Source organism: Oryctolagus cuniculus, chromosome 10, assembly GCF_051225735.1.
Source record: "Oryctolagus cuniculus isolate XC-2025 breed Fujian yellow rabbit chromosome 10, ASM5122573v1, whole genome shotgun sequence".
Taxonomy (NCBI): Eukaryota; Metazoa; Chordata; class Mammalia; order Lagomorpha; family Leporidae; genus Oryctolagus; species Oryctolagus cuniculus.
This window is the reverse complement of record NC_142876.1, coordinates 55,133,047-55,152,205: the sequence shown is the minus strand read 5'-3', so window position 1 is coordinate 55,152,205 and position 19,159 is coordinate 55,133,047. Positions and strand designations below refer to the sequence as shown.

General features: G+C 41.4%; 1 long non-coding RNA gene across 1 annotated transcript in view; it reads right to left on the bottom strand.

The window, feature by feature from the left end:
• Positions 1–8,528: 8,528 nt before the first annotated feature.
• LOC149123771 (uncharacterized) overlaps positions 8,529–19,159 on the bottom strand; it is a 169,822-nt gene continuing 159,191 nt past the window's right edge. The window contains exons 2-3 of the long non-coding RNA XR_016214601.1: positions 10,024–10,124; positions 8,529–8,657 (exon numbers count right to left, since the gene is read on the bottom strand). This is a non-coding gene — a long non-coding RNA (uncharacterized LOC149123771). The remainder of the gene's footprint in view (positions 8,658–10,023; positions 10,125–19,159) is intronic.

Genomic DNA, 19,159 nt, shown 5'->3' with positions numbered 1-19,159 from the left:
CTCCAAATGGCCGCAATAGCTGGACTTAGGCCAATCTGAAACCTGGAGCCAGGAGCTTCTTCTGGGTCTCCTATAATGGTACAGAAGCCCAATGACTTGGGCCATCTTCTACTGCTTTTCCAGGCCATAGCAGGGAGCTGGATTGGAAGTGGAGCAGCTGGGTCTTGAACTGGTGTCCATATGGGATGCCGGCACTGCAGGCATTGGCTTTACCCACTATACCACAGCACCAGCCCCCAAAATAAAATCTTTAAAAAAAAATCATATTGAAATGCAAGTAAAGAAGAACAAATAAGTATAGTAACTTTAATCCTTGAATTTGACTTAATTTACTTTTAAAATAACAAATATATTTGTATGGATATTCAACATAATTGTGCATATATGTGCAAAAATTTTTAATAATTATAAACATTATACTTTATTGTATTAGATACAACTAACTAATAAGATAAGAACAGTTGAGATAAGGAAAAAATGAGGAGACCTAGACTGTTCTTCAAGTCCTTTCATTTTCTAATTGACAGTCTCTTTTAATATCTGTTACAAACAAAATCATAAAGTAGATAAAATATACATTTGATGTTTCCCACATCTTCTATTCAGAATCCCCCTCAAGCCTTCTGCAAGCACCTGATTCCTAACTCCCAGGATAGCGTCACCCTACACTTCTCAGCTGCTCTTTCCCCAATACAATTTATTTGTCCGTGTGCAACTTCCTAGGATCCTGTTCTCTGCAGTGTGACTATGATTACTCATGGATGCATTATTTCTCCTCTGCTCACACACTGCATTTCAGCAGGCACCTTCCAAAACTTGCCTTAACCAAAGGTGCTTCCTAAGTAGCAGGTATGTATACTACTTAACATTGCTAGTCTCATAGCACTCCAGAGTACTTGTCCTATCAGTAGAGTTGGTGTTTTAGCACTTTGCCCCCTCCTTTATCAGGACTCTAAAAATAGAATGGCACCATCTAGTCTCTGAGAAAAGTTTTTATTTTAACCACAGAAGACACCATTAGAGCACCCCCAGATTCATTCTAACATCTGGAGCAGTTCCTCTACCTAACTCAACTCATTCCCCCAGCTTCTAAAACATTCTCAGTTTGGGAGGCCAACCATTTGGTCATTCTCTCCCCATCCTTCAGGGAGCTTCCTATTTCTGTGGGATTTCTCTCTTTACCCTTCATCACTACATACCTCATGTTGTCTTAAAAATCTCTGATTATTTCCATCTTGGGGTTCTTTTTTCTCTTTGATCTTCAGAATAGAGTTGTCAGTCATTTCATTCCTTTTCATTTTATTTTGTTTGTTTTCTAGATGGATCTGAGTAAGACTCTGACTCATGAAAACAACAAGGAAAATAGAAATGCAGTCCTATCAGGGTCAAATATCTTTAAGGCAATCATACTTTTACCTTGCCAAGAAATAATTGACATAATTTCCCTGTGTTTTCTCCTAAGAGGTCACTTTTTCCTCTCTCTAGCTGGTATTGCTTTAATTTGTGAATACATAATTTCAGAAGGAAGATAGACACAGCCTGTGATTCTTTCTAGAAGGAACAAGGAGAAAAAAATGTTGCTACAAAAGTTCATTCACTCATTTTGTAAACATCATTGGTCAGTTACTATATGTCATGTTCTACAGATAAAGAAGTCATACATGCCTCCTTTCCCTCCTGAAACTTTTGATCCAGAATCCTGGAACCATAAAAGACTTTAAAGACTTCTTTAAGATAAAGTTCCCACATCTACCAAAGATCACTAATGTGCTACACCACATTAATTGGAATTTCTTAGAGTGGCAGGGAGGAACTGTGTCCTATAGTTAAATTAAGGTTGAAATGTCAGGTTAAACAAAGTTAAACCAGTTTATTCTTTTTAGGCTACTAATAGCCTTTATATACTCATATACAATGTGTCTCTTTGAGGGGAAGAAGGAGATGAGATATAAAAATTTGCTTTCTTTACTTACTTCAACACAAATCCTCCTGTAAAAGTACCATTGATGTCAACTATTGGCATATTTCTGTAATGGTTCCAAGACTAAGACCCAGTCTAAAAACTTCTTTTTGCACAAGAGGAAAATGAAATGGCTTAGAATGGGCAGAGCTCAGACAAGAACCCGAGTCTGCTTATTATTGTGACATGATCTTTTGAAGTCCCCACTTCCTGTTTCTACTTTCTTCTCTCATCCCTTGGAAAAACATAGCAAATCAACGTTTCTTCCTTCCTTCCTTCCCCCTTTCCTTTCAGATACTGGTAGAGGTACTTGTCTTCTCATGTGTTTGCTATTCTTTTTTTTTTTTGCTCTGTTGCCTACACCTTTGGATCATAAGCTTTTAAAAAGCAAAATCCAGCTCTTAGACAATTAGTGCTCAGTAAACCTTTGTTACAAAAAAGCAATGATTGATAACTTCTCTATGCACCTCTCCCCTCAGCTGCACTGAGACCTTCCTCCTGGATTTTCTTCCCATCCCAACTCAAAACTACTGGGGCATCTCATTGGCAATAGCACCACCACTGAAATAGGTTATTCTGTGTATACTGCCTTAAAAGTTGCATTAATACTTTTGAGAATTCGGTTTGCCCACTTTTACGAGGAGTTCCTTAATTATTAATGCATACCATTCATACATGGTTAATTTAATAGTGAATAGAATATTCACCCTGTCATATAGGGCAAGTTGTAAATGAGAGTTTTTATGAGTGTGAAAGAATTTGGACTTATATGGCTATGTGTTTAATTTGAAAATACACTTAGCTACAAGTTAGGATATATGGATATGATCTTAGACTTCGGAAACTTGAAGGGGAAAAAAATCTCTCTCTACTGTCTCTACTGAATAGTTATCTAAAGCCCTAATAAGTAGGATCTGCTGTACTGCCACCTTGTGGTAAATATGAACAAGAGCCAAGTAAGCAAACACAGCTGGGCCCCTTCTCTAGTGTACTATTCTGAGATCCAAAAGAGGAAAATACTTTCACTAAAACACTATTCAGAAAAATTGACTATTTTGCCATAAGAATAATCATATATACATACACATACAAGTGTTTAAATAAATACACATATATGTGTGAGGATATGTGTGTATATACACATATATGTTGTGTATGTGTGTAAGAAATGGTGTCCTTAAATTATGTTTTATTTTAATAATCAAAACAGCAAATATTGATCACTACTGAGAAATTATGGTGTGTGTGACCTACTCTATAGATGGATTTCAAATTTTTGATGGATCAAGATAGGAAACATCTCAAGAAGCAAGCTCTGTGGATTAGATTAGGAGATATTTTCTCAGAAAGTGACTTTATGTATTGGTCTCTGTTCCATGCCTGTTGGGAGAACAACGCTGATCTGATACATGGGGATTTGGTACACTGGAGCAGGCTATCAAACAGTCCACTTGCATGAGGTATAACAGGCATCGAGTGAGAGAAGAATGCCAAGGAGTGACAACTAAAGCCATCTCCTCACTTCCAGACCATCAGCACCCTTCCTACAGAGTAAGGGGTTCGTCTAGGACCAGGTAAAGATAATACCTGTTCACTCATCCCTTCATTTAACCAATAATTATTGTACACCCATCATGTGCCAGACACAAAGTGAGAAAATGTAGCTGTGAGCAAAACTAGATGTCATGAATTTCAGAGCACTGATTAAATTTGACCATTTAGACCTGAACAAACATGATGGCTGAGGTGCCATGGACAATGATTAGTTTAAAAGTGCCGTCATTCATATCTTCCAACCTAGGCCAGAGGGAAATTAGTTCAACAAGCCAGAAAGAAAAGAAGATAGTAGCAAACCATGTAGCCTAGTAAGGGAGGTTGAGCCCAAGAAAAATGAAAGGCAGAAAGAAAAGAACCTCCATGTTTCAGGCCCATTGAAAGAGCATAGTTATGGGTATAACGCACTTAACAGGTGGTCATAGCATGAGTCTAGCATTGTGTAAGAAGTTACAGAAAAGTTAAAACCAAGTCAATGATTTGAAGTAGCTAAATTACCATGGCAGAACAAGATACACGTGAAAAGTGAGTTAGCATGGGAGATCATAAGGTAGCATACAGGCCGGCACCGCGGCTCACTAGGCTAATTCTCCACTTTGCGGCGCCGGCACACCGGGTTCTAGTCCCGGTCGGGACGCCAGATTCTATCCCAGTTGCCCCCCTTCCAGGCCAGCTCTCTGCTGTGGCCTGGGAGTGCAGTGGAGGATGGCCCAAGTGCTTGGGCCCTGCACCCCATGGGAGACCAGGAGAAGCACCTGGCTCCTGGCTTCGGATCAGCGCAGCGCGCCGGCCGCAGGGCGCCAGCCACGGCGGCCATTGGAGGGTGAACCAACGGCAAAGAAAGACCTTTCTCTCTGTCTCTCTCTCTCACTGTCTACTCTGCCTGTCAAAAAATAAATAAATAAAATAAAAAGGTAGCATACAATAAAAGGCTAAATGAGTAAAAACAGGTAATATAGAAGTACCCACAGAAAGCTCCAGAAGAAGGAAGCAACTCTTTAAAGTTTCTGAATTGAACCTTAAATATGGGCAGGAACTGGGTCATGGAGAGGTAGGGAGAGGGATGATAGGAAAACATCATAGTAGAAGGAAACGGCAAAGAACAACAGGGCTGAGATGTGATTGGTAAATGTAGATTAAGGAAAATAAGAAGGAGTTTTAGATTCCAAGAGCCTACCATGAAATCCTTTGTTCTGAGAATAAACAAAAATTTACAATGATCAAAGAGTGAGTTTCTGGTCTTTGCGTTTGTCCTATTTCTGCTCCTTAGTGGCAGCGCCAGGCAGCCATGTGAGTGGAAATGTGCTACCAAATGGTAGTCACTAGGCTAAAGTCTCAGGTAGGTGAAGGAGGAAAGCCCTGTTCCTATTAGGTCTCCCAGCTCCTCTTCCTGCAGGGGCTTTCTGTCCGGATCTCCGGGTAGAGCTTGCATCCTCTCTGCAGGAAGCAGAGTCTGAGACAGTTGTCATATCGGAAAGGAGATGACAGTTTCTGCGAGAAGGCTCAGGATAAAAACTGCAGGGCTTACCGCTCTGCAGAGGTGTGATCAGTAAAGAGATGAGGAAAAAGCCTCAGGGGTCCGAGGGCAGTGACATTGCAGAGGAACCTGGAAAACCAACCACTCACATTGTTCCCTCCCCTCATCCACAGTAAGTGTCTACTGAGCACCTGCCACTTCATTATTAAGTAACCTCTCTACTGGATCACTTCCCTGTGTCGTTTCCTTGTTGTAAGAATCACATCAGGTTAGGCTATATTCCTTACACTCTATTATTTAATGTCTACAGTTTGAGAATTCAATGTACAAAAATATTTTAAAGCCTGTGAATTCTAACTCTTGACATCAGGCCAATTATAGCTTTATGACTCACAACAGTGGTCTACAAATTGTAGCCCACAGCCCATATATGACCTACCACCTATTTAGTAAATAGGGCTTGACTGGCACACTGCCACACCATTTGTTTCTCTACTATCTGTGTCTGCTTTGCCCATGGCAGAGTTGAGTGGTTATGACAGAGACCATGTGGCCCATGAAGCCTCAAATACTTGTAATCTGGGCCTTTACATGAGAAACTGCTAACAATTCTAGCATACGATATAGTCAAGGGTACTTTTAAAAGTTCATGGAAAACAGAATCAAAAGATACATTTATTTTGGCATAGAGAAATTTGAGATCCATGCACAGGTTTTTCACAGTGTGCATTTTTCATAAAGTTTTTGAAAATCCCTCATGTAGTTGACAATCACAACAACTGGGCTCAAACTTGCTGGTCAAAGTCATGTAATCTCTCAAAGACTCAGTTATATCACCTCAAAAACAGGAATATTAATGTCTGCTTTGTCTACCTTGTGATATTGAAGAGAGGATCAAATGAGATAGCATGTAAGTATTTATAAACTGTAAGTGTAGACCTCCAGTGATCTGGAGTTCCTACTCCTCCCTTTGCAACTCTGCAGCAGCTGTAAGGCACCATCCACCTCCAAAGGAAAAGGGAACCCAATCTTTCTGTTGATTGATCCATTACCTTACTTGAATTCTCAACCCTTCTCCCACTGTTGCTATAAGTGGGCTTCCAGTATGCCTCTGGCCCCAGCTAGTCTTGCTTTTTGCATTTTTGTCACCAAATTCACAACAAATTCAAAGGAAGGGAACTTACGAACTTACCCATTCCATCAATAGGTGGCAAAGCTTTAGAAGGGAGAAATCCAGATGCAGATATCAAAAGAGGATCACTATGAGAATGAATCAGAGATACGCTCAGATGTTTGAGGTCAAATGAGAAGACTGAAGATAGTGGCCAGAGGTTTATATTTGAGTCAATGAATAATAGGGAGTTTGTAAAGGACTGAGTAACGAGGTTAAACAACAGATCCCCAACAGGATCTCAGAGGTGGTGCAGGGAACCCCAAAGGCCACCATTCTGTGCATGGCTTTCCCTCCAGGCTCCATGTGACTCTGGGACGAGGCCTAACAGTTACCTTTCATGGCCTCCCCATCCTTCACCTTCCAGTTTTCTCAGTGATTAAGAACCTGGCTCTCGCCCTGACAGTAAGCTGCAGCCTCCAACTCAAAGGAAGCTCAGCAAGAGTGACCTTGTTCAACTCACTCGGCAGAGCACAGTGGATGTCAGTAAGCATCTCCGGAGATTTATGACTCTGAACCTAGGCTCCTGTTACTTAGTGATTCCGCTGAATTTTCCATTGAGCAATAAGAGCAGGATAACCGCCGAGCCGCTCAAGGTTAGCAGCCTTCTGAAGTCCACCCAGCACCAAAAAACTTCTTCCTAATGGTATACACAGGAGATTTATTGGGATGTTTTTGCAGGCCAGGAAATTGCTACATGATTTTGCCATTGACAAAGGAGCAAACGTCACTGGCCAGTTTCTGTTGGACTTTCTCCATCTTGTCAGCTCTTGAACTGGAAATGATGAAAATAGGCTGATTCCTTGTTCAGTTATCAGGTGGAAGGGCAACCCAAACAATATTCTAATTGCATTGTTTTCATTTCAGGGATTATTGATGGCAACTTTAGGGCACAGCTTATATTTGGATTTCCATTTCATTTCCTGTTCTTGTGAGATTTATTTGGATTGCTACTAGGGTTGGGCATTCAACATTACTCTTATTATGTTGATTCTAAACTAAGTGAGAGAAAATTGCTATTTCATAGGTAATTTGACTTCTACCAGCTTTGAAGGTATGTCAAAATTATTGATCAAAACTGGTTTTCTACATAAAAAGGAAACCTGTAGATATGGGCATCAGTACTAATTTCCATACAATATCTATCATTTACTTTTCCTTAAAGTCAGGGAATTCCTAGACCTAGCATATCTGTTCCATTGCCTTGTATGTCTGCCATAGCACAAAAGCAGTAAAAAACAAAACAAAACAAAACAAAAATACATGAGAAAGGTACCACAGCAACAGTAAGCACCATATCAGTAACAGTGGAAATGAATGCTCATGACAGCATTTTTACCACATTCCCTCCCATGGCAGCACTTAGGGCCAGTGACAGAGGGAAAAATAGGAGGGATGGCACCAAAGATTACCTTCTTTAAAAAGAGGAATGAGAAGAGTAAAGCTACTTCTAACAAAAGATTGAGATATTGGAAAGAGGAACCCTTTTTACTGTTTTTTTGTTTGTTTGTTTGGTTGGTTTTTTTTACACCATCTCTCTTAAGTGCCTTTTGAAAAGTATTGACACTTCATTACAATTGCATTCAGTGTGGCATTTTGGCTCCCATAGGAGCTCAGGGTCTAGGGAAGAGAGGAAGTGCTCCCACATTTGTGAAAGAGTTCTGGGTTTTAGGAGGGAGGGAGGCAGCCTAAGGATTCCTAGGTTCCCGCAGCACCTCTGAGTCATTTATTCATTAAATCACTTGCTCCATTTGCTAAAAATAAAAGTCTGAATAATAACTGAATATGAAGCCTTGAAGAATGAAAAAGGAAACAAGCTCAGAAAGCCCCCTTGGAAACTCAAGTATAAGCATACCCCTCATCCCTTCTCATGCCAAAGGCAAACTAGAACATTTGACACAGAAAGGTGAAATGACTTCCTCTAGCAGCTATGGGTTAGCAATAGAACCGATCATCAGTATTGTCCCTCATCAGGAAAGTGGCTCTGCGTGGCTGCAGACGGCTTTTCTGCATCCTGTGCACCGCCTCCCTCCCACCAGAGCCCTGTGGTCGTGAGCTGTCTGTGAAGCTCCCCTCCCTTCCCTTTCCCCAGTCATAGTTACAGGAATTACTGCAAGATTAACTCTCACATATTATATTTCATTCAACAGCGCAGCAACTCAAGGGTTTTGGCTTCTGGAACAAGAATAAAAGATCTTCTACAAAAATATTAAGTTCCTTGGAAAGACTCTTCTAAGACGATTTAGTGTGGCTGAAAAGTGTCAGATCAGCAGCCACAAAGTCTGCATGGTTGTTTATTCGTCCAGCAGGTACAGAATCACGAGGCTACACAAATATTCGACTAACCTGCAGATCCACTGTGGATGAGGATACCACAAACTCCATGCACAGAGGTACAGTGGTTCCTCGCCACTTCTCATGGTGTCATCTTCACACACGCAATGCCTTCTGGACATTTGCACAAGAACTGTGCCATTCCACTCTTCTTAAAATATCTAAAATAAGAGGGAAGATTCTGATGAATAAGCACACCACTTATTCTCACCAGAAGTGTTTATGCTCCTTTGTTTTAATTGATAGAGCTAATTTTTTTAGCACTTTTAGGTTTACAGAAAAATTAAGTTATTTATGTTTTTTAGACCTGTTTTTCCTCTTAAAAGCAATGATATGTTTTGCTAAAATGAAAGTAACTTGTTCTCCAGAGAGGGAGGCAATGTTTGAGAAGGTGAACACGGATTCTGGAACCAGATCCTAATTCCACCCTTATCAGCTCTGCGATCCTCAGTATGTGAATTTCTTCTCTCTGCTGAGCCTCAGTTTCCTCATGTCTAAAAGGGGAATAATAATAAATATAAACATGGGGCCGGCCTTGAGGCATGGCAGGTAAAGCAGCTGTCTGCATTGCTAGCATCCCATGTGGGTGCCAGTTTGTGTCCCAGCTGTTCCACTTCTGATCCAGTTCCCTGTTAATGGTCTGGGAAAGCAGCAGATGATGGTCCAAGTACCTGAGCCAGAAGAAGATCCAGACAGGAGACCCAGAAGAAGCTCCTGGCTCCTGGCTTTGGCCTGGCCCAGCCTGGGCCATTGTGGCCATACGGGAGTGAACTAGTGGATGGAAGGTCTGCCTCTCCCTCTCTCTCTACAACTGTGACTTTCAAAATAAATAAATATATCACTTCTCGGCCTTTTGGCAAAGATCAAGTGTAATAAAATAAATAAATACATAAATACAGTGTAATATCAAAGGTTGTAAGAATTAAATGAAAAAACAAATATAAGTACCTAACAGTATAGAGCACAAAGTAGAAGCTAAGAATTGTTTTATTCCAATTCACATTGTACCTTAGGACACTAAAAAATTGTGACATCAAAGTATACACGTAATCTGGGATTCTGATCTTTTGCATGGCTTTGCTCAGCCTGAGGCCTTGTGTACTAGACTTAAGAGGAACGAGAGGTCCTTGTGACCTGCAGAAAAGCAGGGAATTGGGGACATCAGGCTTTCCACCCACCTTGTTAGCTCAGTTTTTGATCGGCTCTGACGAGATGGGATTAGAGAGGAAAGCCAAAGAAAACTGAAAAATAGCCACTGTGCCCAGAAAGTACTCTCCCTGGCTGGGAGGAATATGGTGAAGGAAACTCAGAGCATGGAGGGAGCCCTGCTGAGTATAGCAAGTGCCCAAGTAGAGCACCCAGACACCCACTGGGCCCATCCCAGCTGGCACCGATACAGTCTGGTAAAATGCCAAGATGGTCTTGGGAACCGCCAGGAATGCAGGATACCAAGCTCCAGCCTGGTGAAGGGGAGACAATTATGGGCAGCAGAACCCGGGTATTGATGACACGTGATCTCATCCATACCTGTGTGCTATAGAAACTGAGGACAGTCAGGTCGTGCCCACACCCATGGCAGGGATGGTGGCTGCAAATCAGCTTGCTCATGTTGAGAGCTTCTTCCCACCCTGGATAGGAGAAAAAGAACAAGAACTTTGGAGGTGCACATGTACATGTGAGTGTGTGTTGAAGGGGAATAGGAAGGCAGTGTGCTAAGAATCCAAAAAGAAACAGAGAAGAAAGGGAACAAAGATTTATTTGTGAACTAAAGGCATTTGCAATTTTTTTCTCCCACATCCCATCCAGAAAGATTTCAAGGCCAGGAAAATGAAAGCACCTGTCGGATGCCCACTGATTAAAGCAACAGGGAAACCCAGCAAATGTCTTCATCTTTTTACAACTAAGCACAAGAAGGGAAGGCTTTACTAGATGCCTGAATCATATGACATACGGAATGCTTGACATGCTTGATTCTACAAAGAGAAAATTCCAAATAATTTATAATGTAACGTTTTGAGAGTTCCAGTTTGGAGAAGTCTTGAAATCTCATAAACAGGAATCTACAGTTACAGCTTTTTTTTAAATGTTAAGAAGTAAATGTTTCCCCAGACACTAATTAATACAATTTTGTATCTGCGACTTTAGACTTGAAAAGGCAATGGCTTAACTTCAAGGGTCAACTATTTTTGGATCCTCCAGCCTCTTTTCCTGTGTATAACATTTTGTGGAACCAAATGCAGCTCTCTGACAGTGATATGAGTCTTCCACCCCCTTGCTTAAACAAGCTGTTTAGCAGTTAACTTCCTTTCACTTCTCTCTCCAAGAATGCAAGTCCTAACATATCCTTTAAAGATGGCATTGCCAGTAAATTAGAACTTATCACCAAGTATCACACTTTGCTAGATAAAAAAAAAAGCTGGGTTTGTACAGTTTCAAAATATACATTGAACTGAATTAATGATCAGCATAAGAGGATGGGATGGAAATGACTTTTCTTTCCATATCAGGCCAGATCCTGTCAGATGAGGTCAACTTACAATTTGCAAGCGGAAAAGAAGGCACATTCAAGGACAGGTCCATCCTCTATATCAGGCAATGGTAAGTAGTTTCCATCACTCCCTTCCACTCCCCATGCATAACCCATCAGAAACATATTACCCCCACGTATCCACTGCAATTATGGATGTGGCTAAAACACTACCAAGGCCTCTCTTGGATTTAAACTTCCTTCTCTTCAGGAGTACCTTGTTTTTCATCAACATGTACTTCATCCTTGAATCTTTTCCACCTTATAAAATCTTTCCTGCAGCTGCTACCTTCTCAATTATTCCCCTTCACAGGCAAACCTGGAAGGGTTACCCTTGCTCAGTTCTTTAACTTCTACTTTCCTCTGCTGGCATCCCATCAGCATGCCTCTGAAGCTGCTTTTGCCAAGTCAAAAATGTTGCCTGTATTATTTAATCCGATGATCCCTTTCTGTCTTTGTGTGACCTCGTGGCATGGTTTGGGCCCTACATAACCCCAATCTTTCTCAGGCTCTTCCCTAGCCTTCCTGATACCCTATCTCCTGAGTTCTCTCCTACTTTCTGCCATCACTGCTCCCCTTCTCTCAACCCATTAAAGACACTTCCAGGGTCGCTGTGCTTTGCACTCTGTATACTCTCTTGGATGGTCCTGCCATCCCCATAACTTGATGTTTTAGTTAGCACTGGACTACAGATGACCCACAATTGGGTCTTTTTGAACAACCCATTTGGATGTCTCATGATTCCTCAAACTTGGCATGTCAAAAGCTGAACTTGGTCAGAGTGATATTTTTTAAAGGTACATCAGTGTAATTTTTTTTTATGTTTTTTTTTTTTTTGACAGGCAGAGTAGACAGTGAGAGAGAGAGAGAGAGAGAGAGAGAAAGGTCTTCCTTTTGCCATTGGTTCACCCTCCAATGGCCGCTGCGGCCGGCACGCTGCGGCTGGCACACAGCGCTGATCCAAAGCCAGGAGCCAGGTGCTTCTCCTGGTCTCCCATGGGGTGCAGGGTCCAAGGACTTGGGCCATCCTCCACTGCACTCCCGGGCCACAGCAGAGAGCTGGCCTGGAAGAGGGGCAACTGGGACAGAATCTGGCGCCCCGACCAGGACTAGAACCTGGTGTGCCAGCGCCGCAGGCGGAGGATTAGCCTAGTGAGCTGTGGCACCGGCCCATCAGTGTAATATTTTTAATGTACATTTTAAAAATGAGCCTGGTCATAATGATATTTTTAAAATATTTGCCATAACCCTTCAGTGTCTACCCATGCTGCTCTAAGTAAAAGCCTAAGGCATGATAATGTACACAAGGCCCTACCTAATTTCTCTGACCTTATCTCTGACTTCTCTCTTCGCTTGACTCAGACCACATTGGCCAAGAGGCTCCCAATGCAGATGGCTTCGCACTTGCTTTCCCCCTGCATGTTCCTCCCTGCCTTGCTCGCAGATACAAGTACTTGCTCTCTCATATCCTTGAAGACTTCAGTCAAATAATACCTCTGAGTAAGGTTTTCCATAACAAGCCTACATAAAATTATAACTCCTCAACCTAGCATTCCTCATCCTCTTTTCCTGATTTATCAATATTGGACATGCCACATACTTTGTTTTTTATTGTCTACTTTCCTCCTCTAGCCTAAGACTAAATTATGGCAGGAATTGTGGTGTCTTGTGTTCATTGTTATATTCTTAATGCTAGAACAGGGCCTGATACATAGAATGCAAGCAATAAAAACTAGGAACTAAATCAATGCATGCATCTCCAATCCTTCAGTCCTTCAATCCACTGTTCATGATTTCAGTAAATAACATTCTCATCTATCCAGTGACTCAATACAGAATCCCAGGGTGAGCCTTGACTTGCCTCATTTTCTTTTATTTCACATATTCAGTTCCCTTGCCAGCTAGAAATCCTCTTCCTCTCCTACCTGCTGCCATACAGTTATTTCCTACACACCTTTAAGTAAAACACTATTTTTACAAACCATGTTTATAATGTTTCCTTTTAAATAACCAGCCAGGCCTAACACGTGTGGCTCATATGGATGCCCAGCCAGCTTTGCTTTACTTGGACCTCTACAACTTAAATATAACGTTAGGAGAAGGAGGAGGCTTTCCTCTCTTTGTGGTGCCCCACAACACCCTTTGATTTTTGTTGAGTGAGTAAAGGACTGTGGATGAGGAATAAATAGAAACAAGCTTTCTATCTACTTCCATTTCCAGCACAAATAGAAATGGGTAAAATTTGGCTAATATTAACAAATCACAGCCTTGAATCTTCCTGAATTCCAGAAATACACCATCAAAAGGGCATATATATGCATGAAGAACCCTGAATCTGAATTTTCATGTTTTTTTTTAAAAAGATTTATTTTATTTACTTGAAAGGCAGAGCTGGTAAAGGGGAGACAGAGATCTCCCATCTGCTGGTTCACTGCCCCCCCCCCCAGTTGGATGCAATGGCTGGGGCTGGGCCAGGCCAAAGCCAGGAGCCTGGAACTCCATCCGGGTCTCTCACATGGATGGCAGGGTCCAAATACTTAAGCCATCCATATTCCACTCCTTTTTCCAGGCACATTAGCTAGGAGCTGGATCCTGTGACTATGACCCTGTCTGAATAAGATCAAAGTCGGTGAACTCAAAAGGCTTCCATAGCCTTGGCAACTCGTGACTAGAGCCTAGGGAGATTACTGACGCCATAAACAAGAGTGTCAAATTGTTAAGTCAACAACAGGAGTCACTGTGTACTTACTTCTCATGTGGGATCTGTCCTTAATGTGTTGTCCAATGTGAAGTAATGCTATAACTAGTACTGAAACAGTTGAAATCTTTACTTAATATATACTAAATAGATCTTCTGTATGTAAAGATAATTGAAAATGAATCTTGATGTGAATGGAATGGGAGAGGGAGCGGGAGATGGGAGGGGTGTGAGTGGGAGGGAAGTTATGGGTGGGGAAGCCATTGTAATCCATAAACTGTATTTTGGAAATTTATATTTACTAAATAAAAGTTAAAAAAAAAGAAGTGGAGCAACTGGGATGTGGCTTAACAATACAATGCTGGCCCCCTGAATCTACATTTTCTTATAATTAATTTGGTCACTAATTATTACTTTGGACCTTAGTAGAACCTTAGATTTAATTATTACCTGTAAGAAATTCCTGCCAGCAAAAATATCTTGTAAAGGTTTTCAGAACAGTATAATAGACAAAAATAAGAAAATGCATAAATAAATTATAGTAGGTATAGTTATACTAGTGACTATACTGGTTTCAAGATTTAGATAAGGTTATATTTATGAAGTGTTTTTAAATGGCATGGGAAAATTCTTATAGTAAGTTAAATAATAATAAAAAGAATATTTATAGACTGTTATGAGTCATGTATTCTTTTAACAGCTAAATGTGTGTGTATGTGTGTATGAATTAAATCCTCAGAAAATATCTAAAATCTACAAGGTAAGTACTCTTACTACCTACATTTTACAGATGAGAAAAATTCAACCAGAGAGGTAGGAACTTCACCAAGACCCCCTGGCTTGTCAAATGGTAGAGTCACTTTAGAGCCCACACTTAATTATGCAAGAAGCAAAACTATATACAGACCACTGTGACAACCATAAAAATATACTTTTGCATAGAAAGAAAACACTGAATGAAAATATTAATTATGTGGGAAATTTTTAAATTTCTTCATTACATTTATATTTCTTTTCTACAGTTTTTGTAAGGGTCATATTTTAGGTATATAACTAGAACAAAGCAAGTAGTAGTATGAGAGTGCTTCAAAAGTTCATGGAAAATGCTTATGATGAAAAAATCTATGTGAGGATTTCAAAAAATCTTCTACCAAAATAAGCTTATCTTCTGATTACATTTTTCCATAAACATTTGAAGTACACTCACAGTTGAAAAGTAAATGAAAAAAATAGTTCATGTTTTAGACATATGCCTCAGTTCAACTGAGTATATATTATAGTCACAAATGGTCTGGACTATTTAAATAGAGTGCTATGGGAAGAAAAGAGCACCCTGATGGTATAATCTGCACAAGGAGCTGAAGAGGGTCTAAGAGGTCAGTGGTTCTCCAAGTGTAGTCCCCAAATGAGCAGGATCAGCTTCACCTGAGAAATGAAAAGTCTGGTGTCCCACCCCAGACACAGTGAATCAAAAACTCTGGTGATGGGGCCTAACAACCTGTGTTTTAATGAGCTCTTCTGGGGAGTACAATGCACAGTCAAGCTTTAAGAACTACTGATCTGAGGCCGGCGCTGCGGCTCACTAGGCTAATCCTCCGCCTTGCAGCGCCGGCACACCGGGTTCTAGTCCCGGTCGGGGCGCTGGATTCTGTCCCGGTTGCTCCTCTTCCAGGCCAGCTCTCTGCTGTGGTCAGAGAGTACAGTGGAGGATGGCCCAAGTCCTTGGGCCCTGCACCCCATGGGAGACCAGGAGAAGCACCTGGCTCCTGGCTTCAGATCAGCACGGTGCGCCGGCCGCAGCGCGCTGGCCGCTGCGGCCATTGGAGGGTGAACCAACGGCAAAGGAAGGCCTTTCTGTCTCTCTCTCTCACTGTCCACTCTGCCTGTCAAAAAATTTTAAAAAATTAAAAAAAAGAACTACTGATCTGGGCTTATGGTTTTCAGCCATGAATGTGCTCCAAAATCATCTGGGAGTTTTTCAGACTCTCAATGCCTGAGCTGCATGATCAGAGATCCTAAGATAATTGGTTTAAAGTGAAGTCATCATATTTTTAATTGCTTCTGTGCAATTTAACCAGAACCTCTGCTTTGCTCCTTTAATAGTCGAAGTGTGGGTCGTCAGGACCACAAACTTGGCCTCTTCTTTTTAGAAAAGTAAACTCTAAGGCCCCACTCCAGCCCTACTGAATCAGAACCTGCCTTTTAACAAGATCCCCAAGAGTCTCATGTTTACATTCATATTTGAGAAGCACTGACCATGCCCTTCATTTTACAGGGAAAAAAAACAAGGCCAAAAGCCATCTCTTTCCTAAGATCTCACTGCTGGGGCATAGGGATGGGAGGACAGTGGGAAACAATAGGAGAGTTAGATTTAAACCCAAGTTGCTTTAAAGTCAGACTGTGTTGTTTCTGTTACACCTTGTTGTAAAGCTTTAAATTTGAAGGGTTTTTCTTTTTCTCCTCTCTCCCCCACCTCCAAATGGTTTTTACCCCATAGAGTGTCTAAAGCTTGGTAATGCAAAAATGCCATGTCACTCCCTAAGGAAATTTAGAGTGGGCAGAGGGAAGCTTGGAAATTAAGTGCCTGAAAGCCAGTAACTGGCCCCAGAGATCTCCAAGGACTGCTGTCCAGTTTAGGATTCCATGGCATCTGCACCACAGCCTTGAATAGAAACCAGAATGCCGGTATCCAATGCAGTGAGAATTTATTTCACAGTTATCAAAGCAAACCAAAGGTTATCAGTGGGTTGGACATTTAAAGATTAAGTACAGCTGATCGCACTCAACTCTTATGCAGGTAGCTTAACTTCAGTGGTTCTGGTCTCTCTCTGAAGGGAAAATGGAGGTGTTTATGATCCTGTATCATAATGGGTTCCAGGTGACCCAGGCTACACGGCTGAGTCAGGCCCTCTCTTCTTTGATTTACATGGCAGGATCCAGGCCATCCCTAAATTGAAAAGATAGAGTAATGAGCAAATTCAGAAAAATAAAAGAGGGGAAAAAAGAGCTGAGGGAAAACCTGGAGTGCTTTTCCAAGTCCAAAGTGAGCTATGGCTGCCCTCTCTGCCTCAGAAGGTAAGATCATAAATTACTAGCTAATGTTTAGCACTGGGGCTCCAGCCCATGATATATTACAGAGGACAAGATGCCTCCAAGCAGAAAACACTGTAATTGGGGAGCAATAACATCTGTGTCAGTCATGGGACTGCAGTTAAAGTGAACTGAGAAGTTACAGGCTGTGCTGCAGATGCATAGTAATAATATGCACATTTTTTAGCTAAGGAGATATGTCATCAAGATATGGGCCTCTTTAAATTCTTTGGTGTCATGATAGTCTGAAGAGTATCAGTAGGATCCCCAGATTTCTGTTTTAACATTAGTACTATGTTAGGCAACACCTAAGAGAATTACAGTTTATTAAGAAAGAGGTCTGAGGAACTCAGCATATGGGCTTGGCTTTCTGGGGGCACAGATTCAAGGTCATTGCAATGCTCTGTTGTATTGAGTAGGTCACCTATTCTCTAGGAGACTCTTAATCAGGCAAGGTCAAACAATTCAAACATGGTAGAGCTGGGACTCCAACCCCGATCTTCTGGTTATACATGCTGTCATCTTCCCAGCACATCTCTATTTCTTTTGACACTGATATTTAAATAATTATGTTATAATAATAATAGTATTATCATAGATATTAAATGCATGCAAGGGACCTTGTTCTTGCATAGACCAAAATAAAAGTTTCTTTTTTATAACTTCTCATTTTTTAAAAAAAATTTTTTGACAGGTAGAGTGGACAGTGAGAGAGAGAGAGAGAGAATTTCTTATAACTTCTCATTTTAAAATGTCTCTAGAAGCATGATAATAATTAAATATACAAAGCATCTAAAAAGTATTCAGGAAGAGACTGCCAGCTGAGGGTAGACTAGGAAGATCTAAGTTGAGTTTAAAAGTTTTCCTAGATATTCCACTTCTGAGGTCCCACTCAGATCTGTTACCTGATGATTCTTCACTACATAGGCCTGTTGGGCGCAGAGTCCACCTGTGACTTCAAACACCCTTTTCTTCACAAGTAACCAGAGCTTTACCAGTTCTGTACCAAAGGCCCCATGTTTCAGGACTGAGTCCCAGGCAAACAGGGTTAAGCATGCTTCTTAACACCACACTGTGTCTCCTTGGCCCTTGGCCCTTGTCCAGACAAGCACAGGGCTCTTAACTGCATCTCTCCAACCACAGAAAGCTTCAAAGCCTGAATGCACACTATTCCTCCTCATTATATTCTGGATCTTCAGCAAACCTGTAGGATGCTTCACCTTCTACTTTATTTATAACCTTCACGCCCAGAAACTTGGGCAATTACTTGGGTTCATTTCTCTGGACAGCCCTCTTGGAGAGATGCTTTGAGTGGACTGTGTGCTTGGCTTTATCACCAGATACTTCTCTTCCTGCAAGGCCCAGTTTACTTGGCTTGGTTAGAAAGCCACATCTCGAAAGGTGTATTGCTGGGTATTATTGTGTCTCATTCCATTGCTGTTGATTAGTCCTGTAGCCAAGATATGCTACATACCAAGATCAAAGCTACATGTAAGTTTCTCAATGCCAAAGTACTATATCAGTTTTGTATCTATTGCTAGAATTCTTTGAAAACTGTCATTTGTAGATATAAGCTTTCTAAGAGTTCAAATATGCCATTTAAAAAAAATTAATTGGGGGGGGGCTGCACTGTGGCGCACTAGGTTAATCCTCCGCCTGTGGCACCGGCATCCCATGTTCTTAGAAGAAAATTTCTGGATCTAAAAAGAAATATATTTTAGGGGACAGCGCCATGGTGCACTGGGTTACTTCTCCCATGTGGGCACTGGGTTCTAGTCCCAGTTGCTCTTCTTCCAGTCCATCTCTCTACTATGGCCTGGGAAAGCAGTGGAGGATGGCTCAAGTGCTTAGGCCCCTGCACCCGCATGGGAGAATGTGAGGAGGCTCCTGGCTCCCAACTCCTGACTTTGGATCACCACAGCTCTAGCCGTTGCGGCCATTTGGGGAGTGAACCAACAGAAGGAAGACCTTTCTCTCTCTCTCTCTCTCACTGTCTGTAACTCTACCTGTCAAATAAATAAAATCTTAAAAAAAAATTTAATTGGTTTTTTGTTTGCTGACTAGTGTTGCCTTTGACCAGTGTAAATATCCTCTTCCTGTGGTACACTAAAATGCCTGGGGTGAGCATGTGACACAGCGATTAAATGCCTGGATGCCCATATCCAACATCAGAGTGCCTAGGTTTGAATCCTGGTTCTGCTCCTGATTCCAGCTTCCTGATATAGTGCACCCTAGAAAAATCAGGTCACAGCTCAAGTTCTTGGCCCCCTGCTAACAACATAGGAGATTTAGATGAAGTTCCAGGCTCCTGGCTTTTGCCTGGTCCAATCCTAGCTATTGCAGGTATT